This window comes from Equus caballus, chromosome 14 (genome assembly GCF_041296265.1).
Source record: "Equus caballus isolate H_3958 breed thoroughbred chromosome 14, TB-T2T, whole genome shotgun sequence".
Taxonomy (NCBI): Eukaryota; Metazoa; Chordata; class Mammalia; order Perissodactyla; family Equidae; genus Equus; species Equus caballus.
The window spans coordinates 73,289,122-73,311,290 of record NC_091697.1 but is presented as its reverse complement, the minus strand read 5'-3'; the positions used below and the strand labels follow the sequence as shown (position 1 = coordinate 73,311,290).

General features: G+C 41.3%; 1 long non-coding RNA gene across 1 annotated transcript in view; it reads right to left on the bottom strand.

Annotated features, from left to right (window-relative positions):
* Positions 1-394: 394 nt before the first annotated feature.
* The window catches only part of LOC138917492 (uncharacterized), a 44,353-nt gene continuing 22,578 nt past the window's right edge, over positions 395-22,169 (bottom strand). The window contains exons 3-4 of the long non-coding RNA XR_011425600.1: positions 7,346-7,452; positions 395-2,309 (exon numbers count right to left, since the gene is read on the bottom strand). This is a non-coding gene — a long non-coding RNA (uncharacterized lncRNA). The remainder of the gene's footprint in view (positions 2,310-7,345; positions 7,453-22,169) is intronic.

Sequence of the window (22,169 nt, the reverse complement as noted above, 5' to 3'; positions counted from 1 at the left end):
TAAGGTTCAAAGACAGCCTCAAATACCTCCCAAAATAGCTGACTATAAAAGACGAAGCGTTCATTCCTCGGGGTTTTTTCTCTTGGGGTGAGAAAAGTGCAACTAGAAACTGAGTGGAATAATTCAAGAGAACAGGAGAAGGGGCTTGGGGGCTCTGTCCGGGCGCAGGAGACTGGATGGCGCAAACAGAGATAAGGACACAACACGGCCCTCCTCACGGCTTTCTGCACGTGCCTTCACCCACTCCAAAGGAAGCACCATGTGATTTTCTGCTTGAAAATCAGACCTACTCAGTTCTCAAAGAAGTGTGCTCTCTGATGGTAAATTTCGCAAATAAACGTCCTAAAATTTACCAATTTGTTTATGAAATTTAACCACAAAAGCTGTCAAGAGGCCTTTTTATGCAGTTGCATTTTATTGGAGTAATTAAAAATACGTGTTTTGGATTCTCCCTTTTCTGTTTCACTGAATGCATTCCTTCCCTCGAAGTTTTCAGTGAAAGAAATAAATCACAGATCAGCATGGACAATTATCTCCGGAGTTGTAGGGAAAACAGCACGCTGCTGCCTCTGCTCGCTGGTTTCTGTGCCCTAAATGCTTGGCAGCGCTCCCGCAAATTACATCAAGGAGAAGCTGCCGTTTAAAAGGTGATTCCTCACTTGAGCCTTTGGTTCCTTTGATCAAATAGCAGTTCTTTAATGAGAGTTTTCTTAGTTTTGCGGCCAGGATCACACACCTTATCATTGAAAAGCCACTGGAAAAGGGAATGGATCCGTGTAAACATAATCCTGCCTGTAACTTTTAGTGTTCCTCAAACTAAGGGAGAGGGAGACCAGAGAGACTGGGGCCGTTAGTAAGGAGTCGAGTTTATAAATGAACCTGGGATGAGGGACCCTGGACTCTACAAAAAACAATGGAAACACCGTAGACAGCAGTTTTGGGATAAATAACAGCAGCATCCACTGTGTAGGAAAATGATATTGTTAAGTATTACTCTATTGTGCAATTGTCATATTTCAGAAGACTGGATTTCACCCATCTTATCACCAAATTTATGCATAATAAATTGTAGAATCTACATTTGTTTACAATGGAAAATAAATTGTCAACAGATGGACTAAGTGGTAGACATCCTTAGTTCTTTCTTCATAAATTATGTTTTACTGAAAACCGAAAACCTTAAAGAAGTGTGGCCACCTTCCCCTATTCAGGCTTGTCGGGTCCTGAGGCGGCTGTCCTGCAGAGGCCCAGATGGCCTTCAGTAAGCGTATTGACGCAGTGCTCCTGAGGTGTGGTCGGCGACGGAGCCTAGTGCCTCAGCATCACCCAGGGGCTTCAATGAGAAGTGGGAATCGTCAGGCTGCACCCAGACCTCCTGGATCAGAACCCCTGGGGCTAGAGCCCAAGCGATTGAGTAGTAACAGGCCCTCCAGGTTCTTATGCGAGCTAAAGTTTGATGAGAATCAACAAACAAAGTAATATTCACGAAAAAAACTTCACTCTCCCAACACTGGAATTATATCCAGTTTTGCAAAACATCTCATAACTCTCTGCTAATGCAGCCTGATGTTTCTCCTCAGAGTGTATGCATCCATGGCTTTCAAAGCCATCGCAGCTCTCCCCATGCTAGGGAATAGCCACGTTTTGCCTAGATTTTGGAGGCAAATTCCTAAACACCAGAATAGGAGTGTTCTTACAGAGAGAGACCATAACTCCATCGCTTAGTCATCTACCTTCCCTAGAGGAAACAGAGGCTTCAGGCATCAGCCTGCCCAGCACAATTAATCACCCAGAGGTGGATTCTGAAAGAGGAGCAGCCCAGGAAAGTGAAGGGGCAGTTGTCTGAGCTTATACACTAGAACAAAGGCCAAGAGGGATGGCAGGGTACTGGCTTCACAGCCCCCAGTCAGCAGGCCTCCAGCTCAACCCAGTTTCTCGGAACCTCAATTTCCTCCCTCATAAAATGAGCAAGTTGAGCTTCATACCCTCTAACGGCTTTTCCAGGTCTCACATTCCGTAATCGAGCCTTGGCCAAGTCACTTTGTGAGTCTCAGGTTCTTTCCCCATGAGAGAAGGCCGGCTGATGTTCTAGGGTGGCAAGAGTGCAGGCATCCACACCAAGCAGATCTGGTTCAGCTCATCCCTGCACCACCTACCAGCTGGGACAACTTGGGAAAAATCATTTCATTTCTTCAAGCGCCGTCAACTCACCCACAAATAGGAGTAAAATAGTGCCCTTGTAGGTCAGCGGAGCAAGTTAAATGAAATCATCTATGTCATCTTCCCAGATCAGGCCTGGCACCTGGTGGCTAAAGAATAAATAGTGTCAATCCTTTCTACCTTTTTGTGTGTGATCATCACAGAAGATGTACACAAAGCATTACATAAATGTGACGTGAAGTCCCCACAATAGGAAAATGAGCTAAAGGACCTGAGGTTTCCTCCATCCTCCAATTCCACAGTCACAGACACCTCAACAGCTTTTTGACATGATGCTTTAATTGCAACCTGTGTTAGTACTTGCTTTTACATCTGCACGCATTGTAATTAAATAGATTGCAATTAGAAGCAGGCTAAATTACCTTCACGCGGTTTAAAGGGAAAAAATAAAACTGAGAAACTGATTGATCTCTGTACACTGCCAGTTTGGTTCTAATTCCCACATAGTATTATTTAAAATAATATTGTTAAATTTTGATATAGTGATGAAAGAACTGAAAATCCCCTCTTGGAGGGTGGGGGGCACTTTCAAGGAAAGGGTATAGAAACAGTAAAGATTCCTTCTGCTCTGTTAGGAGGAAGGGGTTCAGGTTTGTACTAACGAGGCTGAGGTCTGCGTAGGGTTCTGCTAGATGTTTAACAAATATTTGTTGGGGTTGCTGAATTTAGCACTCCTCCATGACGTCTGACCGATATCCCAAGTGAGGAGGGCGGCCTCTTTTGGTGATGTGTCAGGTACACCACCATGGGTGGTTCTCTTTGAATATGCAAAAATAAAGAAATTCAAATTTTATTTATTCTACACAAAAATCGATGTAAATAGAGAGCAGCAGTCCCAATTTGAATCTAAGCCATGTGTATTGCCCAGGTTCATAGAAGGCTAAATGCCGGGACCTCCCAGGAACCTCTTGGGAGGGGATGTGGGCTAACGGAGGCTTTAGGGTGACCAATTGTCCCAGTTTTCCAGGGACTACCCAGTTTTAGCACTGTAAGTCCCCATGCTAGGAAACTCCTCAGTCCCAGGAGACCGGGAAAGTTGGTCATCCATGGTGCATGACAAGCTTGGCCCAGGAACAAAGCCTCAGCCTGGAACCCAGTATATTGAGGTGTTTCTCATTCAGCTTTGCCATCTCATGGCCCAGCCTCCTCACTCCTTTCTCAACACACAAAGTCAGAACCCTTTTTGAGAACTAGAAACAATACGGGAATATTAGGCAAGCTGTCTCACTGTCGAGACACTCGCAGCTCCGTTTAGAAGCCCTGTAGAAGTGTGCAATCCCAAAAAGGGGTCTGCCCCACTTTGTCAGCAGGCACAGTGGCACTGTGGCTCTGGGGCCAGGGCTATAGCACCTCACAGCACAGCAACATCCACCTAGGAGGGAGCAGTGCCTGGTGAAGTTGGCAGTGCCCAGCTGCAGGGAGATGGAGCAGGAGAAGGGGCACAAACCAGGACTCCCACAAGCCACGGCCTGGAGAGACCTTGCAGGCCAGTGGAACCCTGTGCAAGCAAGAACCAGGACAATGGGTTATTTTTTTAAGTTATTCTAATTCAGTTCTAATTATAAATACCATGTAATGATATATAGAGCAAGAAAGGGAGCGAGAAAAATTGTCTCTTAAGTACAAAGGTATATTCTCATTTTTCAGCTCAGAATGATGAAAAAGCGGTCCCAACCAGGAGTTTTGTTAATTTTGGGGTTACATAGTGCATCAGGTGTTTTCACAGTTTTTGACATCATCTGTCCAAGGTTTCTTTTCAGTTGCAAAATCAAATCTTAGAACATAGAGCCCAGAGGAGCCTCAAAGATCAGTGCCCCTGCCTTGAGGCAGATTCTATATTATTGTTGTTATTATCATTATTGATATTTAACAGATCACTACTTCACTCAGGCCCTGAGATGTCGGTGAAGTCACTGCTATTGGTCACCCAGCTAATGTTTGGAGCAGAGACTGGAATACAGGTTTCCTGGTTGAGGTGGTTGCTATTTCCCAGTGCCTTCACTGATTAAATTCTAGCTGTCAAACAGCTCGCTCACATTCCTGGGTCTTATGGGAGCAAATATTTCCAGCATTCTCTTAGGTTGCCCAAGCCTGATCCTTCCCCATTTTCCGGTGAAGAGTTACTACACACTTCCCAATGTTCAAGCCCCACCTTGCCCCTTCCTGTGTTCTGGAATAAAAGTATAATCTGATTGACCATACTTAATTTTTTTGGTTTGAGGTCTTCAAATTACCTATAAGAAGAACCACCAGGACAAAGCAAGAGAGAAGCTATGGACACATAACATAGTAGAAAGAGAGACCCAATCCTAAAGATGCATTCAGGTTCTTACATAACTACTAACTGTGCAACCTTAGGAAAATCACTTAGCCCTTCTGATCCTCTGTCTCCCGAGTATAAAATAATGGACTTTAAGAAATAGAGAAACAAAATAAGGTAAAGATAGATGTCTAGGAAAAATAAAGAAAAGGAGGGAGAGAGTGAAAGAGGAGGGGAGGAAGGAATGGAAGAAGGGAGGGAGGGAGGAAGAAAGGAAAGAAGGAACAAAGGAAGAAAAAACTTGAAAATTCAGAAGTCCAGTTAAATCTATTTCAACCAATACAGAGAATAGTAGGCTCTGAGGAATGAGAGGGAGTACAGAGTTCCTTTACATCGAAAGCTCTCTTGTCCCATGTCACAGGGAGGAGGCTCAGGCCCAGAGGGTAGAGGGACAGTCCCAGGCTCACACAGCGGTCCTCCACAGGAGATCTAAGCACCGCCCTGTCTGCTGCCTCCCAGCCCAGTGGGCCCTCTGCCGCACACCTCCTCTTTTGTTCCACCAGAAACTTGGTGTTGGAACTGATTTCAAGCAATATCCAACGCAAATAACATTTCCTCAAAAAGTGGTCCTTCTGCTGGGCTAGAAAATCATACCCAGAGAGTTTGTTGCCGTAATAAATTTTGACCTATAATATTTAAACTTTAAAAAAAGACAGTGTTCCTTCCTACTTCAAAAAAGGAACAGAAGGAAGGAAGGGAGGGAGGAAGGAAGAAAAGAAGGACAGAAGGGAGGGCGGGAGCTGGAAGCCCTAATATGTAAATAATTTCATCCAGCACCTTTTCAGCTGTGGAGAATGGGCCAGAGGGCAAGCTGTGCAGGATCCTGTGGCTACAGAATGTAGGTGTTGGCTGTCCCTCATGCCTGAAGAGTCTTCCTCCAGCTCAGGGCGGAATGGCGGGAGGAGAAACACACAGGACCAGAGCCGCAGACCAGAGTCTGAAGATCCATCAGGCAAGGAGAAAACACTGTCCTTTAAGGTAAAGGGGGCTAAGAGACATGGAACTTAGTGCCTGGGATTAGTGTGACACCAAAGACTCTCTTCCAGTAGCCCCGTCATGGATGAAGCTGGCGTATCTGGTTAAAGAAAAATGCCAGCGAACAACAGCTATAACTTTATGCAGTGCAGCAAAGTTATTTATGTCTTGGATTTTCAGAATGATCCCTCAGTCTCTTGTATTTCTCCCTGAACTTCTCATGGGACTCATTCCTTCAGTGCTTGCTGCCACGAAGTATGTTCACTGAGTACTCACGGTCCTTTACACACAACTGGCACTCCAACTGGCCTCCAAGAGGCTACGTAATTTTTTTCTCATTCCTATATAATTCTTTACTCATAATTCTAGCCTCACTCTTCCCTTGAAAGATGTATTTTCTTCTGAAATAATCCCACCATAGTTAGTAGAAGCCATTCAGTACACAAAATCTAAATCCGCAAAGTTATAGGAAGATCAGTATTCTGTCTTTTCAAGAAATGCTTTTCTCCAGCCTAACAGAACATTTCTGTTGTCATGCAAAGCAGTTTAACCAAGCTGAAGCAAATATATAAGAAAACCAGTTATATTATATATAACAAATATAAGTATTGATTTCTTTCTAAAGTTAACGCTCACCCTGAAGGAGGAGAGAAAAGTGGACTCGCACCTTCAAGTTGCTAATTGTCTTGCTAGGAGCTTGCCTCAATTAGTTCCTACCCTGCTCTTCCTTTAACACTCTCTCCAGCTCTCTAAGAGGACACAACGAGGGAAACAACATCCTGTGGACCAATAATATTGTTTGAAATAGTTAAAATGATTGCTTCACATAGACAGTTCCAGTGACAGAAGTAGAAAACTGTTTTTGTTTTATCTGAACTGCTTTTCATTTCTCATTAGTCATGATGTTCTTCAGTCAGCCACAACCTTGGACATTTTTTCCCTAACACAGCTAAAATAAGGTCTCTCCCTCCTTCTCTCTCCTGCTCTGCAGGCCTATCTGATAAAGTCTCAGATTGGGCTGCTGCCCAAGGAGGCCTTAGTTAATCGTGTGTAATTATGCTGCATCCTACTTTCAAATGCTGGAGCCGCTTCTTGTATCCTTGTAACACAATATGACTGAAAGCTCCGACTGTCGTTGAGGCCCTGGGAGTGCCTCCCCTCCCATCTGAGCATTTCATAATAGCACAGCACTCTGCTGAGTGGTGGTGATCTTTAAATATAATGCAGGACACGGAGCTAAATTAGTAATAACAGCTGCTGTCAACATTCCCTTGGGCCCTGGTCAGCTCCTTGCCAAGGGACTGCACTGCTAGGCCAGTGACATTTCTCATTCAGACATTAAAGATAAATAAATGATCAGGTCACTCAACAGGCAACCGACATGTTCATCCTACCTGGTAGGAAGGTGTTCACTGTAACACAAACTTCAAATTAAAAACCAGAAAGTCCTCTGGGGCCAGAGACTATTTTCTGGAAATTCTTGTGTGGTGGTGTACTGCCTTTGGAGTGTCCTTCTCTTGTTTTAAGAGGTATAGTGCTTTCCAGCAGATTGGAAAACCTCTTTAGTTAATTCAAACCTTATACAGCTGGAGATAGAACACTTGAGCACATCTTGGTACTTATCAAACAAAGCGAAGCCATCTCTAGATATGTAGAAAACTTTTAATTTGTATCTGTATTCTGAGCTAGGAAGCAAAGGGAAATCTATTTATCTTTGAGCACTTTGTTTTTTTTTTTTTTACGTAAGCAGGAAGTTAATAATCCTAAATCATTCTCACAAATGGCTTGTCTAATCCTGAGGTCAGAAGAGATACATTCCATCATACTCACCACGACAACTCAGTAGTGTTCTGCTGAGACATTGTTATGTTGGAGGTCAGGATTGCCAGTCCAGCTTTAGGAAGTCGTTTAACCTCTCCTGGCAACTTCCTCTTGGCCTGCAATTAGAGGACACTGCCAGTAGGTGGTGATGTTGTGAGGAGCTCATATAGTGTAGTTCACAGGCATTAGGATCACCTGGAGGATCTTATTAAGAGTGCGGACTCCCGGGGCTGGCCCTGTGGCCGAGTAGTTAAGTTCGCGTGCTCCACTGCAGGCATCCCAGTGTTTTGTTGGTTTGAATCCTGGGCGTGGACATGGTACTGCTCATCAAACCATGCTGAGGCAGCATCTCACATGCCACAACCAGGGACTCATAACGTAGAATATACAACTATGTACTGGGGGGCTTTGGGGAGAGAAATGAAAAAATAAAATCTTTTAAAAAAAAGAATGCAGACTCCCAGGCCCCATGCCTACTGAATCAGAATCTCTGAAAGAAGAAAACAAAAATCTGCATTTTTAATATGTGCCCCCAGGTAGCTTTTTTGCACTTCAAAGTTTGGGGACCACTTATTCAAACAGTTGTATTCCATCACTGATATGGCTGACTGAGGCTTCTACTAGCTTGCTTTCCCCCTTCACTGTCCCTTTCAAGATCAATCTTGTGATTAAAAGAACAGAGAAATAAAACAGATACTCCTGGAGAACATATCAAAATGTGAAAAACAAAATCCTCCAGGACAGCCCTCAACTCTCACTCACACAATGTGGCCTCCAGTCCCATCCCCTAAGGAGACTGCTCCTCTGTGATGCGGCCGTCCAGAAGCGAGCAGTCACACAGAGCAGTTCAAGAGCCAGACGGGCCCAGGGTCCCAGGGTTGAATCCTGGCTTCACGCTGTTTCCTTGTGTGGCTCGGGGCAAGTGATGTAACATACATAAACCTCAATTTCCTCAAGCATATTGTGGAGTTAATAATAGCGCCGACTTGATAGCAATAAGTAAGACTAAATAGTCCTTAGCACTCCATGATTATAGCTAGCCTTATTATGATTGATAGCCCTTTCAACTTTTAGGTCAAAAGTCCTTTTCTTCAAGGGTCAACAAGCTGTAGTCAGTTGTTCTGCTGCCATAGCCAGAACCTTTAACTCCTTTACCAAAGAAAGCTTAATTGCCTATTACAACTGAGTCAGGGAGCAAGGGACAGCTCACTCCTTTTGTGTCCCCTCTGTTGTACTGTTACTGCTGACTACTGGTTCATCTTTTCTACTTGCTGCTGACTCATATAGGATTGGTTAAAGGAACCAAATTAAGTACGTTTCCATGTCAGCTCTTTCTGCCTCTGGGAGCATTTCTCCAGAAGCTTCTGTCTAATCATGGTACCAAAAAGTGGTTTGAAGGGCTTTATTGTCTTTCTCCATTATCTCTATCAGCACCCCCAAAGCCACTCCAAATCAACACAACAAAGCAAAAATTGTGTGCTTGCTCTGCCATGACAGTTTTAAGACCTGTCTTGAAGGCCTCCCTTCCAACCAGATTGCCTCCTCCAAATCCCTCCTGTGAAGACATGGAGCCTCCGCTGCCTGTGAGAAATGTGTGTTTTCTATCCATTGGTTGATTAGCTGATTGATTAATGAAGGTGCTCCCTCGCATTGGATACACTGTCCTCACATCAGTTTTCTCATGTGTGACATTCGTTCAAATGTTCATCAAATTAATGGAGTGCCACCACATCCTAGGCACAGACAAGGCGTTGAAGACTCAAAGATGAGTAACATGTAGTCCTAGCACTTCTAGGAACATATGTTTTAGTGACGCAGAAGTATCTTAGAAATTACATGGAGCAAAGTATATGACAAACGTTACAGGCTCAGCCCAAAGCTGTAGCTTAACAAACATTTATCTCTTTACTTTTCAAAAAAACAGATCCCTTTCAAAAGTACCTGTCTCACTGATATTTATACCACAAACCCATGGGGATTTGAAGAGATTTGAAATGGTTTTAACCACACTGTAATAGAAATTTCAAATCTCCAAAAACTTGCCACACATTTCTAAAACTTCTGCCTGAATATTTTAAGAATCCAAACACCAAAAAAAGTCAATGACTCCTACTAAACCTAGAGAATGAAAATCTGAATTAAAGAAACTGAGGAAAACAGACTCCAGAGGGCTTTAGTTCTAAGTGGTAGGTTAGCATTTGCAGAGATCAGTACTGACCACTGGCTTTGCAAAGACTCCTGAGAAATGCTCTATGTCAGTCTCAGTTCTTTTCAACTCCATTCTCATAGCGCCATTGGAGAAATCAGACATCATGAAGTGACTCATTGGCTCTAAGTCATCTAGAACAATCACGGGCCCAGAATGAAGGCTGGAGTACAGGTGAAGAAAGGAGAAACATAGTTTCTTCCCTTTTTTGCAGAATTGTGTGGGCTTGGCTGTTAGACAGCTCTGCCTTATCTAGCTGTATGACACTAAGAAAGTTACTTAACTTTCTAATTCTCAGTTTCCTCATCTCTAAAGTAAGGGTAGTAATCATCTCGTCCTCATGGCATTCATGGAAGGAGAAACTGAGGCTGAGCATCTGCCTGCCATATACCTGCTTATTTGCAGCTCTTGTAAAAGCCCCAGAGACATATTTGTCATCATTGTAGAAGTGTTCCTTATAATGGTTCCTTACATCATCATCATCATCATTACCATCATCACCATCATCATCATCTACATGCTCCGGACTCAAGATTCATTGAATGCCTTCTTGGGAGAGAGGAGACCCAAGCAAAAAGAGAAAGAGAACTAAGTCTGAGCCTTTCTGAAGCCAATTAAAAAGAATAGTGGAATAAAACTAATAAAAGTGATAATTAATTGGTCATTTATTGCATGACGTCACAGAGCTAAAGACTTTATCCACAGTGTCCCATTCAGCCTCCTACCAACCATCGTATGAGGAAGATGCTGTTACTACGCCCCTTCTAGAGACGAGGAAACTGAGGATTAGAAAACAGAGTCACTTATTTAATGTCACACAACTAGAAGTGGCAGAGCCCTAAGTGCCAGCAAAAACTTCTGCAAAAAGGAGAAGAAACACCCTGCCTTCTTCCTTCACCCAAACCCAAGGATTCACAGCAGGATAGGCCAGGAAACTTGCCGAAAGTCTGGTAACTCAAGAAAGTCCCATTTTCTGAGTTTTTTGTGTTTTTTTAAAATATAGATCTATACTTCCTTCCTCTCCTTTCCCCCATAAAGCATCCTCACCATTTTCTCACAAGATAAAGATAGTAACTACTAAGAAAAACAAAAGTCAGAGAAATAAATTTTAAAAGATGATGTGACATTATTTTAATTAAGTATTTTCCTTTGAGTTTATGGGCGGAATCTTGGCCTGGGAATAATCCTACATAATTAAAACTCCCTTGTCCTGTTCTTTTATTTCTTCTTTTGTTTTGTGAAAACCTGCAGATGATGATCTTTTTCAACAAAAAGACCCTTGGAAGGAGCCTGCCGTGTGTTTGTCAGCAGCCGGGCAGCTGGACCTGCAGAACCATGACTGCAGACGGTGAGTGTGGTCTGTGACCCGGAGAACATCCTGCCCATGATGTGAGCCCACAGGCAGAGGAGCTGCGCCGGGGAAGAAGGTGGAGGCCCAGATTTGCCTTGAATAGGCAACAAAATCAGACAAATAGCTGAATGTGCCTAACCTTGGCAGAGGACACGCTGCAAAGAGGCCCTCATCACAGCGTGGCAACACATCACACAGAAGGCCTGCCTCTTTCAAAAGAGACAAGCTCATTTAGCTGGCAACTGCTGAAAGAAGAAAGAACATTTGTCCTTAAGCCAAAATGTGAAACAAGTGTCCACTCTTTTCTCTGGGGCACACTCAGGAAAGACACTGTGATCCTTCTTTCCGCACATGTGGAGAAGAAAAGGAAGCACAGAGACGGTGGGATGTTTGTCCTAAGCCCACAGAACATCAGCATCAGGGAGACAATAAAAACGTAGGCACCTCTGACTCCCAGGACACTGGAATGTTTGACAGATAATAGGGCAAAGTTTGCCACCTACAGTCATGCGTCACTTAACGACAGGGATAAATTCTCAGAAATGCGTTGTTAGGCGACTTCCTCATTGTGTGAACATCATAGAGTGTTCTTACACAAATTTAGATGGTATAGCCTACTACGCACCTAGGCTACATGGTACTAATCTTATGAAACCACTGTCGTATATGTGGTCTGTCAGTTGACCGAAATGTCGTTATGAGGCGCATGACTGTATTTTGTTTCTGTGAGATGAAAATAGAAAAGTCCAAATTGTGACATGGACTCCATCCCAATAGTACAAACACCAGATCTATTTTTCATATTTAAATAAAAATTTAACTAAATATTATATTTAAATTCCGCATATGGATTGCCACGTGAATGATAACATTTGCAGATACAAAAGCATGATGTAATATAATTGTAATAATTATCTCAATATGATACTTTCTTATTTATGATCAGATCCTTCCGGTGGCTGTCTGGCCTACCATGTATATTTAATATAACAATTTTAATAAGCCATTTAATGTCACCTAATTATTCATAATAAATATTCACTGAGTATGCATCAGATACTGTAATGGACATTAATCTACTCTCACTTGAAATTTCTCTAAATTGGAAAGTCCTCAAAGCTACTTAAATTGTATGATAGAAGAATCTAAAAGTTACATGATTCCTAAAGAGCTCCAAATAGCTAATCACTGTCCCCAAAAAGTGGTCTTGTTTGGCTTTGAAATGAGATGGAATCCCACAGTCATGGCCACCAGAGAGAGTGAAGAACCTGAAGCATTCCTTAACGGGTCTTGTTTCAGACCTTGAAGTTTGAGTTCCAGGCGCTGATAGCCATCAGCCTTTCAAATGGGAGATCAAATGGCAACGTCCTCAAATAACTCCTCAAACAATGACACAGAAGAGGAGAATTTCAACATTTTTAACAGTTCTCTAAGAGCTGATTCAATCCTAAGGGAAAATGCATGTCCTCTCTTTGGCTGGTGATCAATGTGCTTACTACATCTTTGTGAGCCCTAATGATTTTCAGAAGTTCTGTGAGATAATTCCACACAATCATAAAATAAGTGTGTCAAAAAGGCATTTTCATTCTTAGGCAGTGAGTCTATTCAAAGGCAGCATAAGGTTTTAAAAATTGACTGAAAGATCATACAAACAGAAAGTAGAATGGTGGTTGCCAGAGTCCAGGGGGAGAGAAATGGGGAGTTGTTGTTTAACGGGTATAGAGATTCAGCTGTGCGAGATGCAAAAGTTCGGAAGATTGCTTGCACAACAATGTGAATATACTTAACACTACTGAATTGTATACTTTAAAATGGGTAAGACGTGTAAAGTTTATGTTACGTGCATTTTACCACAATTAAAATTTTTTTTAATTGGCTGATGGAGAAAGAGAGAAAGTATTAATTATGGATGAAGGTCAGGATTTACATTCAAGTGTTTGTTTCTATCTTTTTCAGAAAGGTTTAGATATTCCATTGGGTTTTAAAAGCATAGAGAATTTTCTAGAAGCTAGTCCATCCAAGCTTTCCAGCAAATGAGATATTTGTTATAACACCTTGAATAATAGCACTATCGCGTACATCACTATTAGAATAACACGATTTCTACTTCACTTAGTTCTACTGGGCCAGAACCTTCCTAGACATTTTCTCGCTAACCAAGTCCCTCTCCCTTCTATCTCTCTCATGTACTCTAGCACATGATTTAGAGAATTAGCCTCATAATCCTTTGTTTTGCTGTATCGTTTCTCCCTTTGTAATGTAACTCTACATATAATTTCTCATCTTTACTTCATAACTCCTCTGTGACAGGAAAACCAAGGGGCACCTCGTTCTTTTTTTTTTAATTTTATTGAGGTCACATAGGTTTATAACATTGTGTGAATTTAAGGTGTACATCAATACATTTCAGCTTCTATGTAGACTACATCGTGTTCACCACCAAAAGTCTGGTTTCCATCCATCACCATACACCTGTGCCCCTTTACCTCTTTTTCCTTCCTCCCACCGTTTTCCCCTCTGGTAACCACAATCCCTTCTCTGCATCTATGTGTTTGTTTGTTTTTTCATCTTCCACATATGAGTGAAATCAGATGGTATTTGTCTTTCTCTGTCTGACTTATTTCACATAGCATAATACCCTCAAGGTCCATCCATGTTGTCGCATATGGCAAGATTCATCTTTTTTTATGGCTGAGTAGTATTTCATTGTATAGACATACCACTATGTTCCAGGCACTGTTTTAAGCACTCTACACATATTTGCTCACCCTCACAAGAAGCCTGTGAGTTAGATATTACTACAAGTGATTAAAACTGAGGCACTGGAATTAAGGATCTTGCTAAAGTCTTAGAGTTAGAAAGGTATGGAGCCAGAATTCAAACCCAAGACATACATCACATATATTCTAAGTTCACTACACCATACCACTGCTGATGAGAGTAAACGGGACAGCCATGTAGAAAAGAATTTCAGGAACCTGGCAATTGTACTAGACCATACTTCATAGAAAATAAAAGAGAGAAAATAGTGATTAAAATGAGTAGTGATTAAAAATGAGGCTGATGAAGATCTCATCCTGGGAGCAGGAGTGCCAGCTCTGCCTTTCTCTTGCTGTTGACATGTGCTTGCACTGGTAATGTGATCTCAGTCCATGATTTATTTGCAGGGATCTTTTTAAGCTATATGTCCATTTGTGGGAGTTAAACTATATAATATAAATATTATCCATATAACCACATGCAACTAAACCTCCATATTCCAAAAAAAACCACACCAAAAGCAACAAAATAAATGAGAACATCATTGTCAATCACCCCCCTCCAATGTGGTCATGATTGTGTGACATCTGGTCGTCTGACACAGAGACCTGGTAAGCATTTCAGTGTCAATCTGGATACTAAGTAGAAAAAAGCAAACAACAACAAAAAAGCCACTCATTTCTTCTAGTTTGTTTCATATAAAGGTATGCTAGATAGCATAAAAAATAAAATCCCTCCCAATACAAAATCAAAAAGTACATAAATGCTGAAGAAAATATGTCACCCATTGAAATGCAGAGCTGAGTTTGAAAGAAAACAAGAAAAAGTTCAGCAGCAAAAGGGAAGAGGATGCTGAAAACTAGGTGGAATGTGGCAGCTACAGCCGATCTGTGTGTCTTTGCCAATCTTAGTAACCAAGAGCCATGCCTTCTGACAGCCACATGGGAGCCAGGAGATAAGGTGGAAGTTGGAACTGAGACCCCTATATAAAGCCCAGGTTGTATTTGGGCTACACATTCAACACAAAAATGGAATAGAAAAAATAATAAAATTGGCTTGTTGGCAAATGGAGATGATAAGAAAATATGTCTGTCTTAGTTTGGGCTCAGGTTGGGGAAAATCTCCCCTAAGAACTTGTAACCCCATGCTTGCCCTCGACTGAGTTTATGATTTGAATTTATACCAGCAAAGTGGTTTAGGAAAAAACAGGCAAGACGTTAACTTAAAGTTCTCCAAGATTAGTAGGTACCCAGAGCACCAGTTAAAGGCAAACTCAAATTGACTCTCAAGAGAAACGTCATCAACCCAACCCTAACAGACTCCCAAAGATAAAGCGCCACAGAACATGGATTCAAAATCCAAAAGTACATGATTACTTAAGCTGTCATGAGTGAGAATCAGCAGAATCAACTGCCAGCAGAATTAGAGACCTAGGAATCATCAGATATGTCATACAAAGTAAATATAATAAAATGCTTAAATAGATTTAAAAGGAATAAAAATATCAACAAAGAAAAATAACCATCAAAAAATTTCAGAGAAAAAAACTAAGAAAAGAAATTCTGTGAGTGGGTTAAACCACAGATTGGGCACAGCTGAAATGAGAATTACTAAACTAAAAGTTACATTTGAAGGAATTACCTATAACACAGCATAGAGAGATGAAGTAGAAGAAAATATGAGTGACGTTAAGAGACTCAGAGTTGAACCAGGCTATACCAGAGTCTTTCAGGGGGTGGATGAGACTGATTATTCAGTTTTGTTTCAAGGTTGTTTTTACCTGGTTTACTCCTGAAGCAGTAAATAAGGAAATAAGGGTGATATGGCTAAAGGGAAATCGAGGTGATTGCCATTGCTGCCTCCCTTGTAAGTTTCAGAAACATACCCAGAACATGGTGCTCTTGACAGCACTGTGGAGAGACATGCCCACCAGGTTTCAGAAGTCTAGAACTAATCTTAAAAGATGAAACTATTTCCAAGTAACTTAACCATGTCCAAGAACAAAGCTCAAGAATATTTATACACATATAACAACACAGAACTTGACAAGGTAAACAGAAAACACAACATGCACATTGGAAAGGAAGAAGTAAAATTGTCTTTATTCACAGACTACATGATCGTCTATGTAGAAAATCCAATGGAACCTATAAAATAATCTGGTAGAACTAGTCAGTGAGTTTAGCATGGTGGAAACATACAAGCACAATATTTTTAAAAATCAATTGTATTTTAATATACTAGCAATGAATAATTGGAAATTGAAATTTTAAAAATGTCACTTACAATTGCAGCAAAAAACATAAAATTCTTAGGAATAAAACTGACAAAGTATGTACAAGACCCATACACTGAAAACTACAAAACATTGCTAAGGGAAATTAAAGCATACCTAAATAAATGAAGAAATATAATGTGCTCATGAATCGCAAGATTCCATAATAGTAAGATATCAGTTTCCCCAAGTTAATTTACAGATTCAACATGATCCCAATCATAATCCCAGAAGACTTTTTTGTTGACATGGGCAAGATGATTCTAAAACTCATATGGAAATGCAAAAGACTTACAATAGGCAGAACAACTTTGAGAAAGAACAAAAATGAAGGATTTTTACCACCTTAATTCAAAAGTTATTATAAAACAACAGAAATCAAGGGAGTATAGTATTGATGCCAAGATAGACAAATAAACCAATAGAATATAATAGAGAGCCCAGAAATAGAAGCACACATAGGTGGTTAATTGATTTTAGAAAAGGTGCAAAGGTAATTTGATACAGAGGGGATAGTCTTTTCAATAAATGGTGCTTGAACAATTTGATATCCATATCCAAAAAACCTGAACTTTAATACAGACCTTGTACCAAATACAAAAGTTAACTCCAAATGGATCATACACCTAAATGTAAACCAGATAATAAAACTCGTAGGAGAAAATCTTTGTGACCTTGTCAGGCAAAGTTTTCTTAGAAACAAAACCAAAAGCATATTCCTTTTTTTTCAAAAAGGGTAAATTGATTTGCATCAAATTAAGAACTTCTGCTCTTTGAATGCCACAGCGAAGGAAAGAAAAAGATAAGCCACAGACTGGGAAAAAATTTTGGAAAATCACATATCTGATAAAGTCCTTGTATTTGGAATATAAAAAGAACCCAAGAAATTCAATAATATGAAAACAAATAATCCAATTTTTTTAAAATGGGCAAAGATTCAGACACAGACATCACCAAAGAAGATATACAGATGACAAATAACCACTTGAAAACATGCTCAACATCAGTAGTTAGGAAAAATGCAAATTAAAACCATAATCTGGTGCCACTATTCACATATTAAGATTTCTAAAATTAAAAAGACTGACCATACCAAGTGCTGATGAGGATGTGGAGAAACTGAAACTCTCATACAAAGTTAGTGGGAATGTTAAATGACACAACCACTTTCAAAAACACTTTAGCAGTTTTTTAAAAAGTTAAACATATGACTACCATATGATCCTTCAATTCCATTCCTACGTATTAACCCAAGAGAAATAAAAGTATATGTCCATCCAAAGACCTGGACACAAATATTTATGTTTTTGGGTTTTTTTTTGTAATGGCTGAAACCTGGAAACAACTCAAAACTCCCTCAACAGGTGAATGGACAACAATCTGCGGTATAACTGTACAAGGGAATGCCATGCAGCTATAAAAAGAAATGAACTATGATTGATACACACAACAACATGGATGAATCTCAAAATAATTATGCTGATGAAGACAGACCAAAGAGTTCACCTTGTAGGATTCCATCTACATAAAAATCTAGAAAATGCAAACTAATCTATAGTGAGAGAAAGTAGATCAGTGAGAGCCTTGCCGGCTGAGAAGTTGGAGGGAGGAATCACAATGGGCAGGAGGGAACTTCGTGGGGTCATGGATATTATCTTTGTAAAAGGATTTAAAACAGCATGACAGCAAGACTCAGATTCCCTTGCCTTTGACTCTTACCTTCTTTCCCTTTTTTCTCTCCCTCCCCTTTTATTTGCTACTCCTCCCTTCCGCCCCAACGTTGACTGACCAAAAAATCACAAGGATTGCAAAAATAACTGTCAGGAGAACTGTTCTGACACTCATCTGGATGGGAGTGCACTAAAGATCCTAAGCAAGAAGCACCAAAAAAGGAACAATCTCTAATGATTCCAGCTGTGAGATTCACAGCAGTTAAAAACTAAGACTTCTACGTGAGCCACAGCACAAGGACACGCATCCCTCTCCTCTGCTCACCCTGTAACACCTCAGCCCTGCTTTGAGTGGGAGTTACCTGTTCTTCAGAGGCTCCCTAATGCCTAGGAGCTGAGCCTTTAACCTTTGTTTCAGTTACTTAAATGTAAATCTTTTACATCCTGATTGTGGTGATGCTGTATACATATATGAAAATACATTAAATTATGTAGTTGAAGTATGTGCAATTTATTGGACGTCAATTATACCTCAATAAAACTATTAAAAAAGAAAAGTCCTACTTAAAAGGAGGAAAATCAGGCAGAAGCATCCAGATCTGAGAGTGGCAAAGTGACAGGCATTGGAGCCTACCAGATATTCCACACACCCTTTCCCGGCTCCAGAGCCTTTTTTGTAAGTGACCTTTCCTCCAGATTCAGCCCCACATCAGAAACCCTACCATTCCCACTTGGGCAGTGTTTATCCAGGGGAAAACGCATCTGTATACGCACCATGCAGAGGAGTTTTCTCCTTTTTTGGTTTCATTAGCCTCTATTCAGTCAGCTTTGTTTAATCCCCTCAAGGCCTATAAGAATTGGCATCTCATCACCAGACTAAAAAAGAAAACTCCATACTCCGATTTCTCTTCAAAGCAAATAAATCTTTTGCTTTTTACAAGAAAAAATTAAAAGACTATTCTCAGAATTCCTACATGAAATCATGTTTATTATTTTTTAACAGAACAAATGTGTGGCAGACCTAGAAAAATAAAGTACGCAAAGGCGTGGGCATGTACTCTTAACCCTCACCTTCTTTCGATGGTTTGAGCTCTAGTTTCTAATTTCATAGACACAAACACTAAAGTCCACTGCTTTACCTTTGGAGAAAAACGAAACAAACACACCTCCAGCCTTCTGCAATCCATGAGTTCTTGCATGACTCTGGGACCCAGAGAAAGAGGACAAAGGTAGTGAGGAGATCTGCCTCCCATACCCCGACTCAATGCTTTTTTGTACTTTGCCCACCACAAGCAGAGCAATTAATGCACAACCAGCGAAGTAAATGATAGCGTGTGCTAACCGTGTTTCCTATGGGATGCAGGAAGGCTCCAGTGATGCGATTACAGGATACCGTGTTGAACAACCAGAAAAAAAATGAGCAGAAGGAGAGAGAGAGTCCTTGTTTTTTTTTAGATTGGCTACTTGAGGTTCTTTCCAGACTCAAGGGTGGGGTGCCTCAGTGGTTCAGTAAAACCTTTGCTTACATGGAGAAATGAGTATGACCTTTTAAATTACTATTTAAACAGAGCTGGTGCACGCAGCAGTCACCAAATGTGCTCAAAGAATGACTCAGGTCTTGATGCCTACCTGAGCAAGCCAACCCACCCGTTCTGAGGATGTGCTTGCCACATCGCGATCCTATGAGGATGATGAAATCATAGCATCACCCTGTGGAAATTGCATTTACAGTAAGACTGAATGAAGTTCAGAGGCTTCCATGTTGCAAAAACCAGGCAGGCACCCATCCTCTACGATGTCCTCTGGTCACTCCCATCCTGGGACAATGAGCCCTAAGTCTTCCCAGAAGAAAAAAAAAAAAGATTAAGTAGAACACAACCACAAACTGAGTCCACTAGTTCTTAAATAAGCCACCCAGTTGGATTTAATGTGACAGGCGAATGCTAATTGCAACACAAGCTATCTGACAACTCTGGAAGGCAACATCAGGCTAATTTTGAATGTGATTGGTGCCTGTGTCTTTGCACCACTGTGGGGGTTTGGACATTGCCTGTGACCAGAGGGAAGTCTTGGGCTGGAAGTCTGGCACACATGGGCACACTGAAGTTAGTTTGCCGTAGGAAATAAAATCTCCCAGACACACTATTTCCTGTTCACACCTCTTAATTTGTATATGTGATGTTAAGGTCTTAATTTGCCTTTGAGATGTTAATGAAATATTCTTTACGATTGCTAAAAACAAGTTTCATGTTGTCAGCCCTTTCTGATTTCAGAAAGGAATCAGGATACTGAAGTCCTATCTCTGCCCTTCCTGTGTTCTTTAAAATTCTCTTTACCATCCTTTTGCAGTTAGTCCCCATTCCCAGCTAAAAATTCTTCTTATTAAACTTATTAAATTTGAATCAAATTTTACTCAAATTATTTGTATGGGTTTTGTCTCCTGCTAGAGCACCGCACGTTTCTAGGGTTAAGTGAATGACATTTCCAGGAGGTGCGCAGTGTACAACCGCCCAACCGTACATGAGGGCCCAGTACAGCACCCCGCGCATTCTGTTGCAGTGGTCCTCTCTTCAATGTCAATCACCCCCACTAGACTGCATGCTACTCTACGGCAGGGACTAACACTAGAGCAAAGTGTCGAAGTCAGGGGCTCCACAGCCATACGGCTAGCTTCATATTGTGCTCCCAACACTTCAAGGCAATGGTCTGACAATGGAGGAAATTGAACTTTCCTCATAAAGCTGGCTGTGAGAATCAGCAGAGAGAAAAAAATGAAAAGGAAATGTTAAAGATTGTGCCTGGAATAGAGCACACGCTCAGTCAGAGTCAGCTGCTTTTACTATCTCATTCGTCTGTGTATTCTCAGCAGTTTGAACAGTGACCAGAACCCAGTAGCTGCTCTGTGCCTGCTCTGTTCACTAACGAGTGAACTCGTATCTAGTAATAAACAAACAAACAAACAAGCTTTTCCTCTGAGATAAAAGACAAACAAAAATTGTTGTAGAAAGACATTTTCTTGCTCAATTGTTGGAAAACCTGTGGCTCTGGAAATCATTTTCCTATGTCCCATGTCTATTCAATGGGGCTTAGGGAAGGTGGGAGAAGAGAAAAAGACCAGAAAGTGAAAACAACTTAAAATGACTAGGAAAGGACATAAGGGACAGAGGACCATTCAGAGAGAGGACAGGAACCAAACGTGGGAAATGAAAAGCAAACCAGAAAATATTTTTTTTAATAAATGTGAAGAGAAGCTGAAGAAGGAAAAATGAAAATTGTACAGAGAAATAGTTAGCAAAAAAAAAAAAATAGGAATATAGTTCTATATAGGCCATCTCGGGTCTTTTTCATAATCTATAAGAAGAACGCTCCATCGCTCTTCCTTTGCATCATCTGAGCCTGCAGCTGCGTTGGCCTCATTCGCCTCCTCCTCCTTCTATTTTTCTTCCCGCCTTATCCTGCTCTCTTCTTAGGGGTGCTAGGAATTCAACCCTGGAAGAACTGCTCTTGCAGGGGCGGATCACCCTGAGACATTTGTCCTTTTTGCTTGGCCACTGTCCCCACAGCAAAGTGGGAACTTCACTTCGGCTCCTGCCATTTTTCTTGGGCTTTATTTACAAGGGCCAATTCTAAGGTCTGTTTGCTTTGTTTTGCATCATTAGAAAAACAGGGAGGAAAAAAAATCTCTCCATTGTGAGCAGCCTGCACTAGAAGGGGTGACCTCCACTGGGGAATTTCCCTGTCTCAAAATGAAACTGGGTTAATTGGGAAGGGCTTGGAGAAATACTGAAGCCCAATTAACAAAATCTAAAGTCTCCCAATTAACAAGATAATTGTTAAATGGCTTTGGGGCAGCATTTGGAGCTTTAGAAAAGAAACCACTTGTTCCTAGCTTAGTCAGAGAGTGGTTTAAGGTCCTTTCCACTCCATAAAAGGAGCCTAGAAGTACAGAAAGAGATTTCCAGAAGTTTGGATAGAATACGTTCACGGAAAGCCTTGAATGGACACCACGGGTCCTGAGTAGCCCCAGCAGAAATATTTCTCAGATGCTGGACTTTACTCCAGCGACATCACCAGCATCAAAACCTTCGCCTAAGAGGGAGTCTTACATATACAGAGAACACCCTTAGCCACTCACCCTGCATTTCTCTCTGCTAGTTTTGACCCTTATCTGTACTCCAAGATTATCCCTTTATTAATGCGTTCTTCCCTCTTGGCTCTCTACAGTTTTGATAGCATTTGCTACTTCTCTGATGATTTTTAAATCAAGATATAATCTCCATGAAAGACTAAAAAAGGAAGGAGTGGGAGAGAGAACACTTCCCCAGGCCAATCTCCTGGAGGAGGGAGGCCCCACCTCTCACTGGAGGCCTGTGGCTCCTCCTGTGGATTGGGAGGTGGCAGATATGCGACCTCCGTCGGGCGTCCACCAAGTGCTGGGGCTCTGTCCGTTCTGTGGGCACCTCCCACCAGCGCCCAGGCTGGGCCAGCTGAGTGCTTCTCCTAGGGTGCTCACTGTTAGCTACCAGGATTTTCCTTCCCTCCCATGATGTGTTATCCTTGAAACAGGTTTC